This window comes from Rhinoderma darwinii, chromosome 4 (genome assembly GCF_050947455.1).
Source record: "Rhinoderma darwinii isolate aRhiDar2 chromosome 4, aRhiDar2.hap1, whole genome shotgun sequence".
In the NCBI taxonomy this organism is placed as follows: domain Eukaryota; kingdom Metazoa; phylum Chordata; class Amphibia; order Anura; family Rhinodermatidae; genus Rhinoderma; species Rhinoderma darwinii.
Genome location: NC_134690.1, coordinates 5,138,110 through 5,151,838, shown reverse-complemented (window position 1 = coordinate 5,151,838; position 13,729 = coordinate 5,138,110). Strand labels below are relative to the sequence as shown.

Below are 13,729 nucleotides of genomic sequence, written 5' to 3'. Positions count from 1 at the left end.
CAAAAAAAATTGCATGTTTCTGCCCTGTCTCGAACAGGGGACCTTTCGCGTGTTAGGCGAACGTGATAACCACTACACTACAGAAACTTCCCCTTGATACAAAAACCCACCATTGCAGAAACCAAAGTTTGACAAATTGAAAGGCTTTCTTTGTGTTAAAAGGAAGACATAGTTCCATGTTTCTGCCCTGTCTCGAACAGGGGACCTTTCGCGTGTTAGGCAAACGTGATAACCACTACACTACAGAAACTTGGATATTGATTGTTCCGCAACCCACAACCCGCAAGCCATGCAGAAACGAATTGAGAAAAAGAATCCAGCCAATTAGTGCCAACAAAAAAAATTCCATGTTTCTGCCCTGTCTCGAACAGGGGACCTTTCGCGTGTAAGGCGAACGTGATAACCACTACACTACAGAAACTTGGATATTGATTGTTCCGCAACCCACAACCCGCAAGCCATGCAGAAACTAATTGAGAAAAAGAATCCAGCCAATTAGTGCCAACAAAAAAAATTGCATGTTTCTGACCTGTCTCGAACAGGGGACCTTTCGCGTGTTAGGCGAACGTGATAACCACTACACTACAGAAACTTCCCCTTGATACAAAAACCCACCATTGCAGAAACCAAAGTTTGACAAATTTAAAGGCTTTCTTTGTGTTAAAAGGAACACATAGTTCCTTGTTTCTGCCCAGTTTCAAACAGGGGACCTTTCGCGTGTGAGGCGAACGTGATAACCACTACACTACAGAAACTTGGATATTGATTGTTCCGCAACCCACAACCCGCAAGCCATGCAGAAACGAATTGAGAAAAAGAATCCAGCCAATTAGTGCCAACAAAAAAAATTGCATGTTTCTGCCCTGTCTCGAACAGGGGACCTTTCGCGTGTTAGGCGAACGTGATAACCACTACACTACAGAAACTTCCCCTTGATACAAAAACCCACCATTGCAGAAACCAAAGTTTGACAAATTGAAAGGCTTTCTTTGTGTTAAAAGGAAGACATAGTTCCATGTTTCTGCCCTGTCTCGAACAGGGGACCTTTCACGTGTTAGGCGAACGTGATAACCACTACACTACAGAAACTTGGATATTGATTGTTCCGCAACCCACAACCCGCAAGCCATGCAGAAACGAATTGAGAAAAAGAATCCAGCCAATTAGTGCCAACAAAAAAAATTCCATGTTTCTGCCCTGTCTCGAACAGGGGACCTTTCGCGTGTAAGGCGAACGTGATAACCACTACACTACAGAAACTTGGATAATAAATGTTCCGCAACCCACAACCCGCAAGCCATGCAGAAACGAATTGAGAAAAATAATCCAGCCAATTAGTGCCAACAAAAAAAATTGCATGTTTCTGCCCTGTCTCGAACAGGGGACCTTTCGCGTGTTAGGCGAACGTGATAACCACTACACTACAGAAACTTCCCCTTGATACAAAAACCCACCATTGCAGAAACCAAAGTTTGACAAATTTAAAGGCTTTCTTTGTGTTAAAAGGAACACATAGTTCCTTGTTTCTGCCCAGTTTCGAACAGGGGACCTTTCGCGTGTGAGGCGAACGTGATAACCACTACACTACAGAAACTTGGATATTGATTGTTCCGCAACCCACAACCCGCAAGCCATGCAGAAACGAATTGAGAAAAAGAATCCAGCCAATTAGTGGCAACATAAAAAATTCCATGTTTCTGCCCTGTCTCGAACAGGGGACCTTTCGCGTGTTAGGCGAACGTGATAACCACTACACTACAGAAACTTGGATATTGATTGTTCCGCAACCCACAACCCGCAAGCCATGCAGAAACGAATTGAGAAAAAGAATCCAGCCAATTAGTGCCAACAAAAAAAATTCCATGTTTCTGCCCTGTCTCGAACAGGGGACCTTTCGCGTGTAAGGCGAACGTGATAACCACTACACTACAGAAACTTGGATATTGATTGTTCCGCAACCCACAACCCGCAAGCCATGCAGAAACGAATTGAGAAAAATAATCCAGCCAATTAGTGCCAACAAAAAAAATTGCATGTTTCTGCCCTGTCTCGAACAGGGGACCTTTCGCGTGTTAGGCGAACGTGATAACCACTACACTACAGAAACTTCCCCTTGATACAAAAACCCACCATTGCAGAAACCAAAGTTTGACAAATTTAAAGGCTTTCTTTGTGTTAAAAGGAACACATAGTTCCTTGTTTCTGCCCAGTTTCGAACAGGGGACCTTTCGCGTGTGAGGCGAACGTGATAACCACTACACTACAGAAACTTGGATATTGATTGTTCCGCAACCCACAACCCGCAAGCCATGCAGAAACGAATTGAGAAAAAGAATCCAGCCAATTAGTGCCAACAAAAAAAATTGCATGTTTCTGCCCTGTCTCGAACAGGGGACATTTCGCGTGTAAGGCGAACGTGATAAACACTACACTACAGAAACTTGGATATTGATTGTTCAGCAACCCACAACCCGCAAGCCATGCAGAAACGAATTGAGAAAAATAATCCAGCCAATTAGTGGCAACAAAAAAAATTCCATGTTTCTGCCCTGTCTCGAACAGGGGACCTTTCGCGTGTTAGGCGAACGTGATAACCACTACACTACAGAAACTTCCCCTTGATACAAAAACCCACCATTGCAGAAACCAAAGTTTGACAAATTGAAAGGCTTTCTTTGTGTTAAAAGGAAGACATAGTTCCATGTTTCTGCCCTGTCTCGAACAGGGGACCTTTCACGTGTTAGGCGAACGTGATAACCACTACACTACAGAAACTTGGATATTGATTGTTCCGCAACCCACAACCCGCAAGCCATGCAGAAACGAATTGAGAAAAAGAATCCAGCCAATTAGTGCCAACAAAAAAAATTCCATGTTTCTGCCCTGTCTCGAACAGGGGACCTTTCGCGTGTAAGGCGAACGTGATAACCACTACACTACAGAAACTTGGATATTGATTGTTCCGCAACCCACAACCCGCAAGCCATGCAGAAACGAATTGAGAAAAATAATCCAGCCAATTAGTGCCAACAAAAAAAATTGCATGTTTCTGCCCTGTCTCGAACAGGGGACCTTTCGCGTGTTAGGCGAACGTGATAACCACTACACTACAGAAACTTCCCCTTGATACAAAAACCCACCATTGCAGAAACCAAAGTTTGACAAATTTAAAGGCTTTCTTTGTGTTAAAAGGAACACATAGTTCCTTGTTTCTGCCCAGTTTCGAACAGGGGACCTTTCGCGTGTGAGGCGAACGTGATAACCACTACACTACAGAAACTTGGATATTGATTGTTCCGCAACCCACAACCCGCAAGCCATGCAGAAACGAATTGAGAAAAAGAATCCAGCCAATTAGTGGCAACATAAAAAATTCCATGTTTCTGCCCTGTCTCGAACAGGGGACCTTTCGCGTGTTAGGCGAACGTGATAACCACTACACTACAGAAACTTGGATATTGATTGTTCCGCAACCCACAACCCGCAAGCCATGCAGAAACGAATTGAGAAAAAGAATCCAGCCAATTAGTGCCAACAAAAAAAATTCCATGTTTCTGCCCTGTCTCGAACAGGGGACCTTTCGCGTGTAAGGTGAACGTGATAACCACTACACTACAGAAACTTGGATATTGATTGTTCCGCAACCCACAACCCGCAAGCCATGCAGAAACGAATTGAGAAAAATAATCCAGCCAATTAGTGCCAACAAAAAAAATTGCATGTTTCTGCCCTGTCTCGAACAGGGGACCTTTCGCGTGTTAGGCGAACGTGATAACCACTACACTACAGAAACTTCCCCTTGATACAAAAACCCACCATTGCAGAAACCAAAGTTTGACAAATTTAAAGGCTTTCTTTGTGTTAAAAGGAACACATAGTTCCTTGTTTCTGCCCAGTTTCGAACAGGGGACCTTTCGCGTGTGAGGCGAACGTGATAACCACTACACTACAGAAACTTGGATATTGATTGTTCCGCAACCCACAACCCGCAAGCCATGCAGAAACGAATTGAGAAAAAGAATCCAGCCAATTAGTGCCAACAAAAAAAATTGCATGTTTCTGCCCTGTCTCGAACAGGGGACATTTCGCGTGTAAGGCGAACGTGATAAACACTACACTACAGAAACTTGGATATTGATTGTTCAGCAACCCACAACCCGCAAGCCATGCAGAAACGAATTGAGAAAAATAATCCAGCCAATTAGTGGCAACAAAAAAAATTCCATGTTTCTGCCCTGTCTCGAACAGGGGACCTTTCGCGTGTTAGGCGAACGTGATAACCACTACACTACAGAAACTTCCCCTTGATACAAAAACCCACCATTGCAGAAACCAAAGTTTGACAAATTTAAAGGCTTTCTTTGTGTTAAAAGGAACACATAGTTCCTTGTTTCTGCCCAGTTTCGAACAGGGGACCTTTCGCGTGTGAGGCGAACGTGATAACCACTACACTACAGAAACTTGGATATTGATTGTTCCGCAACCCACAACCCGCAAGCCATGCAGAAACGAATTGAGAAAAATAATCCAGCCAATTAGTGGCAACAAAAAAAATTCCATGTTTCTGCCCTGTCTCGAACAGGGGACCTTTCGCGTGTTAGGCGAACGTGATAACCACTACACTACAGAAACTTCCCCTTGATACAAAAACCCACCATTGCAGAAACCAAAGTTTGACAAATTTAAAGGCTTTCTTTGTGTTAAAAGGAACACATAGTTCCTTGTTTCTGCCCAGTTTCAAACAGGGGACCTTTCGCGTGTGAGGCGAACGTGATAACCACTACACTACAGAAACTTGGATATTGATTGTTCCGCAACCCACAACCCGCAAGCCATGCAGAAACGAATTGAGAAAAAGAATCCAGCCAATTAGTGGCAACAAAAAAAATTGCATGTTTCTGCCCTGTCTCGAACAGGGGACCTTTCGCGTGTTAGGCGAACATGATAACCACTACACTACAGAAACTTCCCCTTGATACAAAAACCCACCATTGCAGAAACCAAAGTTTGACAAATTGAAAGGCTTTCTTTGTGTTAAAAGGAAGACATAGTTCCATGTTTCTGCCCTGTCTCGAACAGGGGACCTTTCGCGTGTTAGGCGAACGTGATAACCACTACACTACAGAAACTTGGATATTGATTGTTCCGCAACCCACAACCCGCAAGCCATGCAGAAACGAATTGAGAAAAAGAATCCAGCCAATTAGTGGCAACATAAAAAATTCCATGTTTCTGCCCTGTCTCGAACAGGGGACCTTTCGCGTGTTAGGCGAACGTGATAACCACTACACTACAGAAACTTGGATATTGATTGTTCCGCAACCCACAACCCGCAAGCCATGCAGAAACTAATTGAGAAAAAGAATCCAGCCAATTAGTGGCAACATAAAAAATTCCATGTTTCTGCCCTGTCTCGAACAGGGGACATTTCGCGTGTAAGGCGAACGTGATAAACACTACACTACAGAAACTTGGATATTGATTGTTCAGCAACCCACAACCCGCAAGCCATGCAGAAACGAATTGAGAAAAATAATCCAGCCAATTAGTGGCAACAAAAAAAATTCCATGTTTCTGCCCTGTCTCGAACAGGGGACCTTTCGCGTGTTAGGCGAACGTGATAACCACTGCACTACAGAAACTTCCCCTTGATACAAAAACCCACCATTGCAGAAACCAAAGTTTGACAAATTTAAAGGCTTTCTTTGTGTTAAAAGGAACACATAGTTCCTTGTTTCTGCACAGTTTCGAACAGGGGACCTTTCGCGTGTGAGGCGAACGTGATAACCACTACACTACAGAAACTTGGATATTGATTGTTCCGCAACCCACAACCCGCAAGCCATGCAGAAACGAATTGAGAAAAAGAATCCAGCCAATTAGTGCCAACAAAAAAAATTCCATGTTTCTGCCCTGTCTCGAACAGGGGACCTTTCGCGTGTAAGGCGAACGTGATAACCACTACACTACAGAAACTTGGATATTGATTGTTCCGCAACCCACAACCCGCAAGCCATGCAGAAACGAATTGAGAAAAATAATCCAGCCAATTAGTGCCAACAAAAAAAATTCCATGTTTCTGCCCTGTCTCGAACAGGGGACCTTTCGCGTGTTAGGCGAACGTGATAACCACTACACTACAGAAACTTCCCCTTGATACAAAAACCCACCATTGCAGAAACCAAAGTTTGACAAATTTAAAGGCTTTCTTTGTGTTAAAAGGAACACATAGTTCCTTGTTTCTGCCCAGTTTCGAACAGGGGACCTTTCGCGTGTGAGGCGAACGTGATAACCAGTACACTACAGAAACTTGGATATTGATTGTTCCGCAACCCACAACCCGCAAGCCATGCAGAAACGAATTGAGAAAAAGAATCCAGCCAATTAGTGCCAACAAAAAAAATTGCATGTTTCTGCCCTGTCTCGAACAGGGGACCTTTCGCGTGTTAGGCGAACGTGATAACCACTACACTACAGAAACTTCCCCTTGATACAAAAACCCACCATTGCAGAAACCAAAGTTTGACAAATTGAAAGGCTTTCTTTGTGTTAAAAGGAAGACATAGTTCCATGTTTCTGCCCTGTCTCGAACAGGGGACCTTTCGCGTGTTAGGCAAACGTGATAACCACTACACTACAGAAACTTGGATATTGATTGTTCCGCAACCCACAACCCGCAAGCCATGCAGAAACGAATTGAGAAAAAGAATCCAGCCAATTAGTGCCAACAAAAAAAATTCCATGTTTCTGCCCTGTCTCGAACAGGGGACCTTTCGCGTGTAAGGCGAACGTGATAACCACTACACTACAGAAACTTGGATATTGATTGTTCCGCAACCCACAACCCGCAAGCCATGCAGAAACTAATTGAGAAAAAGAATCCAGCCAATTAGTGCCAACAAAAAAAATTGCATGTTTCTGACCTGTCTCGAACAGGGGACCTTTCGCGTGTTAGGCGAACGTGATAACCACTACACTACAGAAACTTCCCCTTGATACAAAAACCCACCATTGCAGAAACCAAAGTTTGACAAATTTAAAGGCTTTCTTTGTGTTAAAAGGAACACATAGTTCCTTGTTTCTGCCCAGTTTCAAACAGGGGACCTTTCGCGTGTGAGGCGAACGTGATAACCACTACACTACAGAAACTTGGATATTGATTGTTCCGCAACCCACAACCCGCAAGCCATGCAGAAACGAATTGAGAAAAAGAATCCAGCCAATTAGTGCCAACAAAAAAAATTGCATGTTTCTGCCCTGTCTCGAACAGGGGACCTTTCGCGTGTTAGGCGAACGTGATAACCACTACACTACAGAAACTTCCCCTTGATACAAAAACCCACCATTGCAGAAACCAAAGTTTGACAAATTGAAAGGCTTTCTTTGTGTTAAAAGGAAGACATAGTTCCATGTTTCTGCCCTGTCTCGAACAGGGGACCTTTCACGTGTTAGGCGAACGTGATAACCACTACACTACAGAAACTTGGATATTGATTGTTCCGCAACCCACAACCCGCAAGCCATGCAGAAACGAATTGAGAAAAAGAATCCAGCCAATTAGTGCCAACAAAAAAAATTCCATGTTTCTGCCCTGTCTCGAACAGGGGACCTTTCGCGTGTAAGGCGAACGTGATAACCACTACACTACAGAAACTTGGATATTGATTGTTCCGCAACCCACAACCCGCAAGCCATGCAGAAACGAATTGAGAAAAATAATCCAGCCAATTAGTGCCAACAAAAAAAATTGCATGTTTCTGCCCTGTCTCGAACAGGGGACCTTTCGCGTGTTAGGCGAACGTGATAACCACTACACTACAGAAACTTCCCCTTGATACAAAAACCCACCATTGCAGAAACCAAAGTTTGACAAATTGAAAGGCTTTCTTTGTGTTAAAAGGAAGACATAGTTCCATGTTTCTGCCCTGTCTCGAACAGGGGACCTTTCGCGTGTTAGGCGAACGTGATAACCACTACACTACAGAAACTTGGATATTGATTGTTCCGCAACCCACAACCCGCAAGCCATGCAGAAACTAATTGAGAAAAAGAATCCAGCCAATTAGTGGCAACATAAAAAATTCCATGTTTCTGCCCTGTCTCGAACAGGGGACATTTCGCGTGTAAGGCGAACGTGATAAACACTACACTACAGAAACTTGGATATTGATTGTTCAGCAACCCACAACCCGCAAGCCATGCAGAAACGAATTGAGAAAAATAATCCAGCCAATTAGTGGCAACAAAAAAAATTCCATGTTTCTGCCCTGTCTCGAACAGGGGACCTTTCGCGTGTTAGGCGAACGTGATAACCACTGCACTACAGAAACTTCCCCTTGATACAAAAACCCACCATTGCAGAAACCAAAGTTTGACAAATTTAAAGGCTTTCTTTGTGTTAAAAGGAACACATAGTTCCTTGTTTCTGCACAGTTTCGAACAGGGGACCTTTCGCGTGTGAGGCGAACGTGATAACCACTACACTACAGAAACTTGGATATTGATTGTTCCGCAACCCACAACCCGCAAGCCATGCAGAAACGAATTGAGAAAAAGAATCCAGCCAATTAGTGCCAACAAAAAAAATTCCATGTTTCTGCCCTGTCTCGAACAGGGGACCTTTCGCGTGTAAGGCGAACGTGATAACCACTACACTACAGAAACTTGGATATTGATTGTTCCGCAACCCACAACCCGCAAGCCATGCAGAAACGAATTGAGAAAAATAATCCAGCCAATTAGTGCCAACAAAAAAAATTCCATGTTTCTGCCCTGTCTCGAACAGGGGACCTTTCGCGTGTTAGGCGAACGTGATAACCACTACACTACAGAAACTTCCCCTTGATACAAAAACCCACCATTGCAGAAACCAAAGTTTGACAAATTTAAAGGCTTTCTTTGTGTTAAAAGGAACACATAGTTCCTTGTTTCTGCCCAGTTTCGAACAGGGGACCTTTCGCGTGTGAGGCGAACGTGATAACCAGTACACTACAGAAACTTGGATATTGATTGTTCCGCAACCCACAACCCGCAAGCCATGCAGAAACGAATTGAGAAAAAGAATCCAGCCAATTAGTGCCAACAAAAAAAATTGCATGTTTCTGCCCTGTCTCGAACAGGGGACCTTTCGCGTGTTAGGCGAACGTGATAACCACTACACTACAGAAACTTCCCCTTGATACAAAAACCCACCATTGCAGAAACCAAAGTTTGACAAATTGAAAGGCTTTCTTTGTGTTAAAAGGAAGACATAGTTCCATGTTTCTGCCCTGTCTCGAACAGGGGACCTTTCGCGTGTTAGGCAAACGTGATAACCACTACACTACAGAAACTTGGATATTGATTGTTCCGCAACCCACAACCCGCAAGCCATGCAGAAACGAATTGAGAAAAAGAATCCAGCCAATTAGTGCCAACAAAAAAAATTCCATGTTTCTGCCCTGTCTCGAACAGGGGACCTTTCGCGTGTAAGGCGAACGTGATAACCACTACACTACAGAAACTTGGATATTGATTGTTCCGCAACCCACAACCCGCAAGCCATGCAGAAACTAATTGAGAAAAAGAATCCAGCCAATTAGTGCCAACAAAAAAAATTGCATGTTTCTGCCCTGTCTCGAACAGGGGACCTTTCGCGTGTTAGGCGAACGTGATAACCACTACACTACAGAAACTTCCCCTTGATACAAAAACCCACCATTGCAGAAACCAAAGTTTGACAAATTTAAAGGCTTTCTTTGTGTTAAAAGGAACACATAGTTCCTTGTTTCTGCCCAGTTTCGAACAGGGGACCTTTCGCGTGTGAGGCGAACGTGATAACCACTACACTACAGAAACTTGGATATTGATTGTTCCGCAACCCACAACCCGCAAGCCATGCAGAAACGAATTGAGAAAAAGAATCCAGCCAATTAGTGGCAACATAAAAAATTCCATGTTTCTGCCCTGTCTCGAACAGGGGACCTTTCGCGTGTTAGGCGAACGTGATAACCACTACACTACAGAAACTTGGATATTGATAGTTCCGCAACCCACAACCCGCAAGCCATGCAGAAACGAATTGAGAAAAAGAATCCAGCCAATTAGTGCCAACAAAAAAAATTGCATGTTTCTGCCCTGTCTCGAACAGGGGACCTTTCGCGTGTTAGGCGAACGTGATAACCACTACACTACAGAAACTTCCCCTTGATACAAAAACCCACCATTGCAGAAACCAAAGTTTGACAAATTTAAAGGCTTTCTTTGTGTTAAAAGGAACACATAGTTCCTTGTTTCTGCCCAGTTTCGAACAGGGGACCTTTCGCGTGTGAGGCGAACGTGATAACCACTACACTACAGAAACTTGGATATTGATTGTTCCGCAACCCACAACCCGCAAGCCATGCAGAAACGAATTGAGAAAAAGAATCCAGCCAATTAGTGCCAACAAAAAAAATTGCATGTTTCTGCCCTGTCTCGAACAGGGGACCTTTCGCGTGTTAGGCGAACGTGATAACCACTACACTACAGAAACTTCCCCTTGATACAAAAACCCACCATTGCAGAAACCAAAGTTTGACAAATTGAAAGGCTTTCTTTGTGTTAAAAGGAAGACATAGTTCCATGTTTCTGCCCTGTCTCGAACAGGGGACCTTTCGCGTGTTAGGCGAACGTGATAACCACTACACTACAGAAACTTGGATATTGATTGTTCCGCAACCCACAACCCGCAAGCCATGCAGAAACGAATTGAGAAAAAGAATCCAGCCAATTAGTGCCAACAAAAAAAATTCCATGTTTCTGCCCTGTCTCGAACAGGGGACCTTTCGCGTGTAAGGCGAACGTGATAACCACTACACTACAGAAACTTGGATATTGATTGTTCCGCAACCCACAACCCGCAAGCCATGCAGAAACGAATTGAGAAAAATAATCCAGCCAATTAGTGGCAACAAAAAAAATTCCATGTTTCTGCCCTGTCTCGAACAGGGGACCTTTCGCGTGTTAGGCGAACGTGATAACCACTACACTACAGAAACTTCCCCTTGATACAAAAACCCACCATTGCAGAAACCAAAGTTTGACAAATTGAAAGGCTTTCTTTGTGTTAAAAGGAAGACATAGTTCCATGTTTCTGCCCTGTCTCGAACAGGGGACCTTTCGCGTGTTAGGCGAACGTGATAACCACTACACTACAGAAACTTGGATATTGATTGTTCCGCAACCCACAACCCGCAAGCCATGCAGAAACGAATTGAGAAAAAGAATCCAGCCAATTAGTGGCAACATAAAAAATTCCATGTTTCTGCCCTGTCTCGAACAGGGGACCTTTCGCGTGTTAGGCGAACGTGATAACCACTACACTACAGAAACTTGGATATTGATTGTTCCGCAACCCACAACCCGCAAGCCATGCAGAAACTAATTGAGAAAAAGAATCCAGCCAATTAGTGGCAACATAAAAAATTCCATGTTTCTGCCCTGTCTCGAACAGGGGACATTTCGCGTGTAAGGCGAACGTGATAAACACTACACTACAGCAACTTGGATATTGATTGTTCAGCAACCCACAACCCGCAAGCCATGCAGAAACGAATTGAGAAAAATAATCCAGCCAATTAGTGGCAACAAAAAAAATTCCATGTTTCTGCCCTGTCTCGAACAGGGGACCTTTCGCGTGTTAGGCGAACGTGATAACCACTACACTACAGAAACTTCCCCTTGATACAAAAACCCACCATTGCAGAAACCAAAGTTTGACAAATTGAAAGGCTTTCTTTGTGTTAAAAGGAAGACATAGTTCCATGTTTCTGCCCTGTCTCGAACAGGGGACCTTTCGCGTGTTAGGCGAACGTGATAACCACTACACTACAGAAACTTGGATATTGATTGTTCCGCAACCCACAACCCGCAAGCCATGCAGAAACGAATTGAGAAAAAGAATCCAGCCAATTAGTGCCAACAAAAAAAATTCCATGTTTCTGCCCTGTCTCGAACAGGGGACCTTTCGCGTGTAAGGCGAACGTGATAACCACTACACTACAGAAACTTGGATATTGATTGTTCCGCAACCCACAACCCGCAAGCCATGCAGAAACGAATTGAGAAAAATAATCCAGCCAATTAGTGCCAACAAAAAAAATTCCATGTTTCTGCCCTGTCTCGAACAGGGGACCTTTCGCGTGTTAGGCGAACGTGATAACCACTACACTACAGAAACTTCCCCTTGATACAAAAACCCACCATTGCAGAAACCAAAGTTTGACAAATTGAAAGGCTTTCTTTGTGTTAAAAGGAAGACATAGTTCCATGTTTCTGCCCTGTCTCGAACAGGGGACCTTTCGCGTGTTAGGCGAACGTGACAACCACTACACTACAGAAACTTGGATATTGATTGTTCCGCAACCCACAACCCGCAAGCCATGCAGAAACGAATTGAGAAAAAGAATCCAGCCAATTAGTGCCAACAAAAAAAATTCCATGTTTCTGCCCTATCTCGAACAGGGGACCTTTCGCGTGTAAGGCGAACGTGATAACCACTACACTACAGAAACTTGGATATTGATTGTTCCGCAACCCACAACCCGCAAGCCATGCAGAAACGAATTGAGAAAAATAATCCAGCCAATTAGTGCCAACAAAAAAAATTCCATGTTTCTGCCCTGTCTCGAACAGGGGACCTTTCGCGTGTTAGGCGAACGTGATAACCACTACACTACAGAAACTTCCCCTTGATACAAAAACCCACCATTGCAGAAACCAAAGTTTGACAAATTTAAAGGCTTTCTTTGTGTTAAAAGGAACACATAGTTCCTTGTTTCTGCCCAGTTTCGAACAGGGGACCTTTCGCGTGTGAGGCGAACGTGATAACCACTACACTACAGAAACTTGGATATTGATTGTTCCGCAACCCACAACCCGCAAGCCATGCAGAAACGAATTGAGAAAAAGAATCCAGCCAATTAGTGCCAACATAAAAAATTACATGTTTCTGCCCTGTCTCGAACAGGGGACCTTTCGCGTGTAAGGCGAACGTGATAACCACTACACTACAGAAACTTGGATATTGATTGTTCCGCAACCCACAACCCGCAAGCCATGCAGAAACGAATTGAGAAAAAGAATCCAGCCAATTAGTGCCAACATAAAAAATTACATGTTTCTGCCCTGTCTCGAACAGGGGACCTTTCGCGTGTTAGGCGAACGTGATAACCACTACACTACAGAAACTTCCCCTTGATACAAAAACCCACCATTGCAGAAACCAAAGTTTGACAAATTGAAAGGCTTTCTTTGTGTTAAAAGGAAGACATAGTTCCATGTTTCTGCCCTGTCTCGAACAGGGGACCTTTCGCGTGTTAGGCGAACATGACAACCACTACACTACAGAAACTTGGATATTGATTGTTCCGCAACCCACAACCCGCAAGCCATGCAGAAACGAATTGAGAAAAAGAATCCAGCCAATTAGTGGCAACAAAAAAAATTCCATGTTTCTGCCCTGTCTCGAACAGGGGACCTTTCGCATGTTAGGCGAACGTGATAACCACTACACTACAGAAACTTCCCCTTGATACAAAAACCCACCATTGCAGAAACCAAAGTTTGACAAATTTAAAGGCTTTCTTTGTGTTAAAAGGAACACATAGTTCCTTGTTTCTGCCCAGTTTCAAACAGGGGACCTTTCGCGTGTGAGGCGAACGTGATAACCACTACACTACAGAAACTTGGATATTGATTGTTCCGCAAC

The 13,729-nt window shown here is 43.8% G+C and overlaps 55 non-coding genes across 55 annotated transcripts; all 55 read right to left on the bottom strand.

Annotated features, from left to right (window-relative positions):
• Positions 1 to 14: 14 nt before the first annotated feature.
• TRNAV-AAC (transfer RNA valine (anticodon AAC)) lies at positions 15 to 87 on the bottom strand. Its single transcript has one exon. It is a non-coding gene; the product is annotated as a tRNA-Val (tRNA).
• A 261-nt stretch (positions 88 to 348) lies between these two features.
• On the bottom strand, positions 349 to 421 carry TRNAV-UAC (transfer RNA valine (anticodon UAC)). The gene has a single exon. It is a non-coding gene; the product is annotated as a tRNA-Val (tRNA).
• Positions 422 to 853: 432 nt separating this feature from the next.
• On the bottom strand, positions 854 to 926 carry TRNAV-AAC (transfer RNA valine (anticodon AAC)). Its single transcript has one exon. It is a non-coding gene; the product is annotated as a tRNA-Val (tRNA).
• Positions 927 to 1,187: 261 nt separating this feature from the next.
• On the bottom strand, positions 1,188 to 1,260 carry TRNAV-UAC (transfer RNA valine (anticodon UAC)). The gene has a single exon. It is a non-coding gene; the product is annotated as a tRNA-Val (tRNA).
• A 98-nt stretch (positions 1,261 to 1,358) lies between these two features.
• TRNAV-AAC (transfer RNA valine (anticodon AAC)) lies at positions 1,359 to 1,431 on the bottom strand. Its single transcript has one exon. It is a non-coding gene; the product is annotated as a tRNA-Val (tRNA).
• A 90-nt stretch (positions 1,432 to 1,521) lies between these two features.
• On the bottom strand, positions 1,522 to 1,594 carry TRNAV-CAC (transfer RNA valine (anticodon CAC)). The gene has a single exon. It is a non-coding gene; the product is annotated as a tRNA-Val (tRNA).
• A 98-nt stretch (positions 1,595 to 1,692) lies between these two features.
• TRNAV-AAC (transfer RNA valine (anticodon AAC)) lies at positions 1,693 to 1,765 on the bottom strand. The gene has a single exon. It is a non-coding gene; the product is annotated as a tRNA-Val (tRNA).
• Positions 1,766 to 1,863: 98 nt separating this feature from the next.
• TRNAV-UAC (transfer RNA valine (anticodon UAC)) lies at positions 1,864 to 1,936 on the bottom strand. The gene has a single exon. It is a non-coding gene; the product is annotated as a tRNA-Val (tRNA).
• Positions 1,937 to 2,034: 98 nt separating this feature from the next.
• Positions 2,035 to 2,107, bottom strand: TRNAV-AAC (transfer RNA valine (anticodon AAC)). Its single transcript has one exon. It is a non-coding gene; the product is annotated as a tRNA-Val (tRNA).
• Positions 2,108 to 2,197: 90 nt separating this feature from the next.
• On the bottom strand, positions 2,198 to 2,270 carry TRNAV-CAC (transfer RNA valine (anticodon CAC)). The gene has a single exon. It is a non-coding gene; the product is annotated as a tRNA-Val (tRNA).
• A 269-nt stretch (positions 2,271 to 2,539) lies between these two features.
• TRNAV-AAC (transfer RNA valine (anticodon AAC)) lies at positions 2,540 to 2,612 on the bottom strand. Its single transcript has one exon. It is a non-coding gene; the product is annotated as a tRNA-Val (tRNA).
• A 261-nt stretch (positions 2,613 to 2,873) lies between these two features.
• Positions 2,874 to 2,946, bottom strand: TRNAV-UAC (transfer RNA valine (anticodon UAC)). The gene has a single exon. It is a non-coding gene; the product is annotated as a tRNA-Val (tRNA).
• A 98-nt stretch (positions 2,947 to 3,044) lies between these two features.
• On the bottom strand, positions 3,045 to 3,117 carry TRNAV-AAC (transfer RNA valine (anticodon AAC)). The gene has a single exon. It is a non-coding gene; the product is annotated as a tRNA-Val (tRNA).
• A 90-nt stretch (positions 3,118 to 3,207) lies between these two features.
• Positions 3,208 to 3,280, bottom strand: TRNAV-CAC (transfer RNA valine (anticodon CAC)). Its single transcript has one exon. It is a non-coding gene; the product is annotated as a tRNA-Val (tRNA).
• A 98-nt stretch (positions 3,281 to 3,378) lies between these two features.
• TRNAV-AAC (transfer RNA valine (anticodon AAC)) lies at positions 3,379 to 3,451 on the bottom strand. Its single transcript has one exon. It is a non-coding gene; the product is annotated as a tRNA-Val (tRNA).
• Positions 3,452 to 3,549: 98 nt separating this feature from the next.
• On the bottom strand, positions 3,550 to 3,622 carry TRNAV-UAC (transfer RNA valine (anticodon UAC)). Its single transcript has one exon. It is a non-coding gene; the product is annotated as a tRNA-Val (tRNA).
• Positions 3,623 to 3,720: 98 nt separating this feature from the next.
• On the bottom strand, positions 3,721 to 3,793 carry TRNAV-AAC (transfer RNA valine (anticodon AAC)). The gene has a single exon. It is a non-coding gene; the product is annotated as a tRNA-Val (tRNA).
• Positions 3,794 to 3,883: 90 nt separating this feature from the next.
• Positions 3,884 to 3,956, bottom strand: TRNAV-CAC (transfer RNA valine (anticodon CAC)). Its single transcript has one exon. It is a non-coding gene; the product is annotated as a tRNA-Val (tRNA).
• A 269-nt stretch (positions 3,957 to 4,225) lies between these two features.
• On the bottom strand, positions 4,226 to 4,298 carry TRNAV-AAC (transfer RNA valine (anticodon AAC)). The gene has a single exon. It is a non-coding gene; the product is annotated as a tRNA-Val (tRNA).
• Positions 4,299 to 4,388: 90 nt separating this feature from the next.
• TRNAV-CAC (transfer RNA valine (anticodon CAC)) lies at positions 4,389 to 4,461 on the bottom strand. Its single transcript has one exon. It is a non-coding gene; the product is annotated as a tRNA-Val (tRNA).
• A 98-nt stretch (positions 4,462 to 4,559) lies between these two features.
• On the bottom strand, positions 4,560 to 4,632 carry TRNAV-AAC (transfer RNA valine (anticodon AAC)). The gene has a single exon. It is a non-coding gene; the product is annotated as a tRNA-Val (tRNA).
• A 424-nt stretch (positions 4,633 to 5,056) lies between these two features.
• On the bottom strand, positions 5,057 to 5,129 carry TRNAV-AAC (transfer RNA valine (anticodon AAC)). The gene has a single exon. It is a non-coding gene; the product is annotated as a tRNA-Val (tRNA).
• A 98-nt stretch (positions 5,130 to 5,227) lies between these two features.
• TRNAV-AAC (transfer RNA valine (anticodon AAC)) lies at positions 5,228 to 5,300 on the bottom strand. The gene has a single exon. It is a non-coding gene; the product is annotated as a tRNA-Val (tRNA).
• Positions 5,301 to 5,903: 603 nt separating this feature from the next.
• On the bottom strand, positions 5,904 to 5,976 carry TRNAV-UAC (transfer RNA valine (anticodon UAC)). Its single transcript has one exon. It is a non-coding gene; the product is annotated as a tRNA-Val (tRNA).
• Positions 5,977 to 6,074: 98 nt separating this feature from the next.
• On the bottom strand, positions 6,075 to 6,147 carry TRNAV-AAC (transfer RNA valine (anticodon AAC)). Its single transcript has one exon. It is a non-coding gene; the product is annotated as a tRNA-Val (tRNA).
• A 261-nt stretch (positions 6,148 to 6,408) lies between these two features.
• TRNAV-AAC (transfer RNA valine (anticodon AAC)) lies at positions 6,409 to 6,481 on the bottom strand. Its single transcript has one exon. It is a non-coding gene; the product is annotated as a tRNA-Val (tRNA).
• A 261-nt stretch (positions 6,482 to 6,742) lies between these two features.
• On the bottom strand, positions 6,743 to 6,815 carry TRNAV-UAC (transfer RNA valine (anticodon UAC)). The gene has a single exon. It is a non-coding gene; the product is annotated as a tRNA-Val (tRNA).
• A 432-nt stretch (positions 6,816 to 7,247) lies between these two features.
• Positions 7,248 to 7,320, bottom strand: TRNAV-AAC (transfer RNA valine (anticodon AAC)). The gene has a single exon. It is a non-coding gene; the product is annotated as a tRNA-Val (tRNA).
• Positions 7,321 to 7,581: 261 nt separating this feature from the next.
• On the bottom strand, positions 7,582 to 7,654 carry TRNAV-UAC (transfer RNA valine (anticodon UAC)). Its single transcript has one exon. It is a non-coding gene; the product is annotated as a tRNA-Val (tRNA).
• A 98-nt stretch (positions 7,655 to 7,752) lies between these two features.
• TRNAV-AAC (transfer RNA valine (anticodon AAC)) lies at positions 7,753 to 7,825 on the bottom strand. The gene has a single exon. It is a non-coding gene; the product is annotated as a tRNA-Val (tRNA).
• A 90-nt stretch (positions 7,826 to 7,915) lies between these two features.
• Positions 7,916 to 7,988, bottom strand: TRNAV-AAC (transfer RNA valine (anticodon AAC)). Its single transcript has one exon. It is a non-coding gene; the product is annotated as a tRNA-Val (tRNA).
• Positions 7,989 to 8,591: 603 nt separating this feature from the next.
• TRNAV-UAC (transfer RNA valine (anticodon UAC)) lies at positions 8,592 to 8,664 on the bottom strand. Its single transcript has one exon. It is a non-coding gene; the product is annotated as a tRNA-Val (tRNA).
• Positions 8,665 to 8,762: 98 nt separating this feature from the next.
• Positions 8,763 to 8,835, bottom strand: TRNAV-AAC (transfer RNA valine (anticodon AAC)). Its single transcript has one exon. It is a non-coding gene; the product is annotated as a tRNA-Val (tRNA).
• A 261-nt stretch (positions 8,836 to 9,096) lies between these two features.
• Positions 9,097 to 9,169, bottom strand: TRNAV-AAC (transfer RNA valine (anticodon AAC)). Its single transcript has one exon. It is a non-coding gene; the product is annotated as a tRNA-Val (tRNA).
• Positions 9,170 to 9,430: 261 nt separating this feature from the next.
• TRNAV-UAC (transfer RNA valine (anticodon UAC)) lies at positions 9,431 to 9,503 on the bottom strand. The gene has a single exon. It is a non-coding gene; the product is annotated as a tRNA-Val (tRNA).
• Positions 9,504 to 9,601: 98 nt separating this feature from the next.
• On the bottom strand, positions 9,602 to 9,674 carry TRNAV-AAC (transfer RNA valine (anticodon AAC)). The gene has a single exon. It is a non-coding gene; the product is annotated as a tRNA-Val (tRNA).
• A 90-nt stretch (positions 9,675 to 9,764) lies between these two features.
• Positions 9,765 to 9,837, bottom strand: TRNAV-CAC (transfer RNA valine (anticodon CAC)). Its single transcript has one exon. It is a non-coding gene; the product is annotated as a tRNA-Val (tRNA).
• A 98-nt stretch (positions 9,838 to 9,935) lies between these two features.
• Positions 9,936 to 10,008, bottom strand: TRNAV-AAC (transfer RNA valine (anticodon AAC)). Its single transcript has one exon. It is a non-coding gene; the product is annotated as a tRNA-Val (tRNA).
• Positions 10,009 to 10,106: 98 nt separating this feature from the next.
• Positions 10,107 to 10,179, bottom strand: TRNAV-AAC (transfer RNA valine (anticodon AAC)). Its single transcript has one exon. It is a non-coding gene; the product is annotated as a tRNA-Val (tRNA).
• Positions 10,180 to 10,269: 90 nt separating this feature from the next.
• Positions 10,270 to 10,342, bottom strand: TRNAV-CAC (transfer RNA valine (anticodon CAC)). The gene has a single exon. It is a non-coding gene; the product is annotated as a tRNA-Val (tRNA).
• A 98-nt stretch (positions 10,343 to 10,440) lies between these two features.
• TRNAV-AAC (transfer RNA valine (anticodon AAC)) lies at positions 10,441 to 10,513 on the bottom strand. The gene has a single exon. It is a non-coding gene; the product is annotated as a tRNA-Val (tRNA).
• A 90-nt stretch (positions 10,514 to 10,603) lies between these two features.
• TRNAV-AAC (transfer RNA valine (anticodon AAC)) lies at positions 10,604 to 10,676 on the bottom strand. The gene has a single exon. It is a non-coding gene; the product is annotated as a tRNA-Val (tRNA).
• A 98-nt stretch (positions 10,677 to 10,774) lies between these two features.
• TRNAV-UAC (transfer RNA valine (anticodon UAC)) lies at positions 10,775 to 10,847 on the bottom strand. The gene has a single exon. It is a non-coding gene; the product is annotated as a tRNA-Val (tRNA).
• A 98-nt stretch (positions 10,848 to 10,945) lies between these two features.
• On the bottom strand, positions 10,946 to 11,018 carry TRNAV-AAC (transfer RNA valine (anticodon AAC)). Its single transcript has one exon. It is a non-coding gene; the product is annotated as a tRNA-Val (tRNA).
• A 90-nt stretch (positions 11,019 to 11,108) lies between these two features.
• On the bottom strand, positions 11,109 to 11,181 carry TRNAV-AAC (transfer RNA valine (anticodon AAC)). The gene has a single exon. It is a non-coding gene; the product is annotated as a tRNA-Val (tRNA).
• A 98-nt stretch (positions 11,182 to 11,279) lies between these two features.
• Positions 11,280 to 11,352, bottom strand: TRNAV-AAC (transfer RNA valine (anticodon AAC)). Its single transcript has one exon. It is a non-coding gene; the product is annotated as a tRNA-Val (tRNA).
• A 269-nt stretch (positions 11,353 to 11,621) lies between these two features.
• On the bottom strand, positions 11,622 to 11,694 carry TRNAV-AAC (transfer RNA valine (anticodon AAC)). Its single transcript has one exon. It is a non-coding gene; the product is annotated as a tRNA-Val (tRNA).
• A 90-nt stretch (positions 11,695 to 11,784) lies between these two features.
• On the bottom strand, positions 11,785 to 11,857 carry TRNAV-AAC (transfer RNA valine (anticodon AAC)). The gene has a single exon. It is a non-coding gene; the product is annotated as a tRNA-Val (tRNA).
• Positions 11,858 to 11,955: 98 nt separating this feature from the next.
• Positions 11,956 to 12,028, bottom strand: TRNAV-UAC (transfer RNA valine (anticodon UAC)). The gene has a single exon. It is a non-coding gene; the product is annotated as a tRNA-Val (tRNA).
• Positions 12,029 to 12,126: 98 nt separating this feature from the next.
• Positions 12,127 to 12,199, bottom strand: TRNAV-AAC (transfer RNA valine (anticodon AAC)). The gene has a single exon. It is a non-coding gene; the product is annotated as a tRNA-Val (tRNA).
• Positions 12,200 to 12,460: 261 nt separating this feature from the next.
• Positions 12,461 to 12,533, bottom strand: TRNAV-UAC (transfer RNA valine (anticodon UAC)). The gene has a single exon. It is a non-coding gene; the product is annotated as a tRNA-Val (tRNA).
• A 98-nt stretch (positions 12,534 to 12,631) lies between these two features.
• TRNAV-AAC (transfer RNA valine (anticodon AAC)) lies at positions 12,632 to 12,704 on the bottom strand. The gene has a single exon. It is a non-coding gene; the product is annotated as a tRNA-Val (tRNA).
• Positions 12,705 to 12,794: 90 nt separating this feature from the next.
• TRNAV-CAC (transfer RNA valine (anticodon CAC)) lies at positions 12,795 to 12,867 on the bottom strand. Its single transcript has one exon. It is a non-coding gene; the product is annotated as a tRNA-Val (tRNA).
• A 98-nt stretch (positions 12,868 to 12,965) lies between these two features.
• On the bottom strand, positions 12,966 to 13,038 carry TRNAV-UAC (transfer RNA valine (anticodon UAC)). Its single transcript has one exon. It is a non-coding gene; the product is annotated as a tRNA-Val (tRNA).
• A 98-nt stretch (positions 13,039 to 13,136) lies between these two features.
• TRNAV-AAC (transfer RNA valine (anticodon AAC)) lies at positions 13,137 to 13,209 on the bottom strand. Its single transcript has one exon. It is a non-coding gene; the product is annotated as a tRNA-Val (tRNA).
• Between the last annotated feature and the right edge of the window lie 520 nt (positions 13,210 to 13,729).